This window comes from Gossypium arboreum, chromosome 12, assembly GCF_025698485.1.
Source record: "Gossypium arboreum isolate Shixiya-1 chromosome 12, ASM2569848v2, whole genome shotgun sequence".
In the NCBI taxonomy this organism is placed as follows: Eukaryota; Viridiplantae; Streptophyta; class Magnoliopsida; order Malvales; family Malvaceae; genus Gossypium; species Gossypium arboreum.
Genome location: NC_069081.1, coordinates 8,421,214 through 8,426,161, shown reverse-complemented (window position 1 = coordinate 8,426,161; position 4,948 = coordinate 8,421,214). Strand labels below are relative to the sequence as shown.

Below are 4,948 nucleotides of genomic sequence, written 5' to 3'. Positions count from 1 at the left end.
ACATAATCAACAAATCAATAGAAAAGATTTTATCCTGAATCATTAATGGACATCTTCGACATATCTGATTTACTAACATAGTTTGCCCAAATGGACTAGACACTTCTATCGTTGCTCTGGACAATTCAGGTTTTAAATTTTCCATCTCAACCAGTTTTGTATTAACATAGGAATGTGATCACTGCAGCAAAATTAACTTTTAGCGGCGTTTTTAAGGTCTTTAGCGACGCTTTTAAGCGCCGCTAAAACTATTTATGACGTTTTTACAAGCGCCGCAAAAAACGCCGCTATAGATAACGTCGCTAAATTTTGTAGCGTTTATTTAAAAAAACGCCGCTAAAGGTCATGACCTTTAGCGGCGCTTTCCCACAAACGTCGTTAAATGTCATGAACTTTAGCGACGCTTTTCCCACAAACGCCGCTAAAAGTCATGACCTTTAGCGGCGCTTTTCACAAAAACGCCGCTAAAGGTCATAAAATTTAAAAAAATAATAAAATATTATAAAGGTCATGAAAAATATAAAAGTTTAAAATTCATTATCAAAATATTGAGAAGAATAATATCCATGATATAAATATAAAAATTTTCTATTAAAATTCATTATCAAATTAAATTTTCTATTAAAATTTTAACTTTAAAACTACATACAAAATTAAAGAATTTAAATTTAAAATTTAAAATAATAAATTAATAACACAATTAAAATCCAAAAGTTAAAACTCAAGTTATCTTAAATATTAAAATAAAGATAAAATTTTGAATCAAAACTAAAATAAAAATAAAAATGAAATTAAATATAAAGATATCAATAAAATAAGGTATTATAATGAAATTACTTAAATGAAATAAAGACTTAAATCATAACCATGTAAAATATAAGATTTGAATATCCATTCCTATGTGAAATATCAATATTGATTATTTAAATTGATTAAGTTGCTAATGAATATTCTATTTTCTAAGTCAAAATTACAATTCGTTTTTTCTTCTTTCAACTCAAATAAAAATAAAAGGTTGAAAACAAAACAATTAAATAAAAATAGAATAATTAGTTGACACGAGATTATTATTAAATATATGCAAATATGCAAGTAGACTATTACAAAACTAGGTGTAGTTTTTGATCAACTAATTAGTTGATCCTCTGCGAGTTCTATCTATAATCTGCTTAACTAACATACAAACATAAGGCACTCTAATACTTTTTGCACATAAAATATCTGAAACTCACACTGAATTCAAATTCAAAGCACATACGGTGTCAAGCTGCATGTTGATCAATATCATTCTTATTCGTTCTTTGCAATGCCTCCCACATGCATTTGTAGAGGTAGGAGCCGACCATTATGTGCCTTCGCAAATTGTTCTTGGACCGCAATCTAGTGTAGTTGGTTTTTCTGTTCCATTTTCCACCAGTCAAAACATAAAAGAGCTATATTATGGTAACTCCATCACTTACGATGAAATTATAGATCGCATGTTTCAAAGGTATGATTCAATCGGTGGAGATTACGGTAAAATAACGATCGTTGAGAAGGCAAATTGATGATAAATTAGATAGGAGCAGAGAATATATACTATATTTTATCGAACAAATGTTAATTTCTTCAAATATATTGGAATGAATAATGATTAATTTGCATCATCAACGCTAGTGAAAATCCATAAAGAAAAAAATGATAGTTAGAATGTAGCATAAAATTAGCTTAATTACTTTGGGCAAAATTAGACAACTGCATCCCAAACACCATCACTAGAGATAATCATCCTACCACTAGCGTGAACAACTACGAGAAAATAGGCTAGTTGGTAAAAGAAAAAATTAATAACAATCAAGAAAATGTCTTCTAATTTTAGATAAAACACTAAATCGTTCAAGCAGACCCTTTTAAAGAAAACTGATTAAGAAAGAAAATTTCAAATGCAAAAGCACTTCAACGTGCAAGTATAGGACACATGAGGATACGGATATGAAATTAATGGCTCTACTATGGAGTTAATGATCACAAATTCAGAAATGTTACTGGTTTGAAAGTTTGAGGAACTCCATTACAGCCAAGTACATATCCAATCTCTTAAAACAGTGGCATAAAGGAAAAAATTAACAAATAAAACTTATGCCAAGATAAACAAGGGTTGTTGAGTATTTCAATTTAAAATCTGTGGAAGACCAAAAAGCAGCAGCTGATAAAAGTAAATCACATTTTAACGAGGCAAAGATAAAGCATAAGCAGTACCTCTCTTTCCTTGAGAATAAGCTGCACTTGTATTTTGAAACAGGTAGCAATGAAATAAGTTCTTGGGTGAGACCCCGACTTTGTGTTCCAACACTCTCCCCTAACTCAAGTAATTCCTAAAGAGATAAATGTAATCATGAATGATTAATAGAAAAAATAAAGAAACAATTCACAAAGGCTAAATTATTGTGTTCTAACCTAATAAAATTAAGCAACGATTTCAGCTAAGTCTAAGGATGAGTATGGACTGGTTTGGATTGGTTTTAAGGAATAATCACATCAAACCAAAATATTTTGGTTTCCGAAATTTTGAATTCAAATCAATCTAAATTATAACAAAAATCAAACAAGCAAATCGAAATATTTAAATGAGATTGTAAGGAACCTATAATGAATAAAGAGGATGACCATGGAACAGGACCAGTATATAAAATAAAGAAGATATAAATAATGTTTATATACAATGAAAATTAGACTTGAACCAAAAAGTCGTAAATTAAAGAAAGTTTATATACTCAATTACTCATGAACAAGCATGAATCAATGGTGAAGCTTGGAGAGTACTGGTTTGAAAAAATGTCAAAAGAGTTTTGAGTGTCAGCATATAGAAAAAAATGTCAATTGTTGTTAATTTATTCATGAATCCACTGATCTTTATTTACAAATAAAAGATTAGTAAGCTTGCAACATATATTAAACTCATAACCATACAATGATAAGAAAAGAAAATTTTGACTTCCTAGTTTCTCACAATAACTTCTCTTATATATTTCAATCTTTTAAATATCTTTGTGATTATTTTATGAATCAATTCGCATGTTTAATATAACATTAAGAATGAAAGAGGGTAGATATAACAAGACCTACCATTTTTGGATGTGTCCTGCCAATCCTTCACCCAAAATTTTCCCAGTCTAAATTTCTGGAATTTAGTAACATTAGGGGAATAAATGATAAACCCTCATAAGGAAGGTTGGTTTTAAGGGCTAAAATGGAAACGAGTAAGTTAAATATAAACACTTACTTGTAAATGACTCTTAACATGGTAAAGATTGAGTCCATCTAAATCCATCAGGTCCAGAATAGTCTTCGGTGTTGCTTCTAAAACTAAGATTTATGGTCAGTTCTATGGATAATTAATAGTTACTTTGCTTACCAGCAGCAACGGCAAAACCCCACAGTAACTCTAAGAATTCAGTACTATTGAGAAAAATATATACACAGTTGAGTTTCAGAGACTAGAAAGCACAAGCCAAAGTTTAGTTCATGCATGAGGACTACCCGGTAACACATGTCATCCAAAATAGAAGAAACAAGCATGAAATTCTCTAGTAGCAACTTACGAAAGAGCCTGAACAGGATCCAATTTTAAATCACAAAAGAATATGGAAATTACATATAAGCAATTACACAAACAACGACCATAAAAGCAATAAACTAGTAGTTAAGAAGAGGTGAAAGGCTAGGTGGTTGTCATCTAACAATTAAGGCTAGGTGGTTCTTGTTATATCACCAATGGATCGTGAAAGTTTCATATGGGATGACTTCAGGTGGAATGGAATATAATGGAAGTAATGAAGTGTAGTTTTGAGGGTCAAGGTAAGAAGCGGGGAAAAGTATAAGGCAACTCAAATGCATTCCAATAGCATTCAAGACCATCTGCGCGACAAGTGAGTCTCACTCTCAACTTCAAGCTGTTTTCTTTCATTCATTGGCACATCGGTTTGCCATTCGAAATATGAACTCAAAACCATGGTACGCAGCTATTGAAAATGCTGCAAAAAAAGAAAGAAAAGAAAGAAATTTATATTACAAGAGACCCAAAATAGCAAAAGATTACAGAAAATAAAAAAAATGGTAAAAGAGAAGCTTAACATACCTGAAATAGAAGAAGAAAACTGTGAAAAATCAGTTTTAGTGCTTATTGACTACCTGTTGAGTTTGAGACAGGAAAGATTTTTAGAAGACCAAACTTTATACAAAAAAAGAACTTAATCAAAGTTGTAGACACTCAATTTGCCCGGCCCATTTCAGTATTTAAAATAATAAACCCCCCAAAAAAAACGAAGTCCAAGTTCAGTCCAGAATTACAAATATAATTTGGCCCGATCGGAATGGCCCATTACTTGAAAAGATTTAAGGTCCATCTACAAGCTTGACTCATATGGAAATATAATCTTCAATGATATGTAATCTTAGATATGATACAATCTTAGATATGATTGCAATCTTAGATATGATACAATCTTAGATATGATTGCAATCTTAGATATGATATACAATCTTAGAAGATATGATTTTGTAATCTTGGAGATTTAATTTGTAGATATCCTTTGATCTTAACCGTTGATGTAATTGATCTGTACCGTTGGATTTGGGGAGGCTCAACTATAAATAAAGGCCTCTCCCTTTATTGTAAAACACTTGAGTTTTGGGAAGCAATAAGAATTCTTGAAAGCATTCACTCAAATTTCTCTCCCTCTTGCGTTCTTACTCTCTCTGGTTTGTTCTTATTTTATTCTTCGTCTATCTTAGTTTTTCAACCTTTTTTAATTTCACCCTTTTTGTATACTTTTAAACTTATTTTTAATTTATTATATATATTATTTATTATATTATTTATATTTTCAAAATTTGTAAATTATTATTATATATTATATTTTAACTTATATATCTTATATATTTATTTATTTATATTATACAGTATTTT

The 4,948-nt window shown here is 30.1% G+C and overlaps 1 long non-coding RNA gene across 1 annotated transcript; it reads right to left on the bottom strand.

The window, feature by feature from the left end:
* Window positions 1–2,244: 2,244 nt before the first annotated feature.
* LOC108450821 (uncharacterized) lies at window positions 2,245–4,165 on the bottom strand. The gene is made up of 3 exons (XR_008275819.1): window positions 4,118–4,165; window positions 3,263–3,339; window positions 2,245–2,354 (listed from the first exon to the last, which is right to left on the bottom strand). It is a non-coding gene; the product is annotated as an uncharacterized LOC108450821 (long non-coding RNA).
* Window positions 4,166–4,948: the final 783 nt, after the last annotated feature.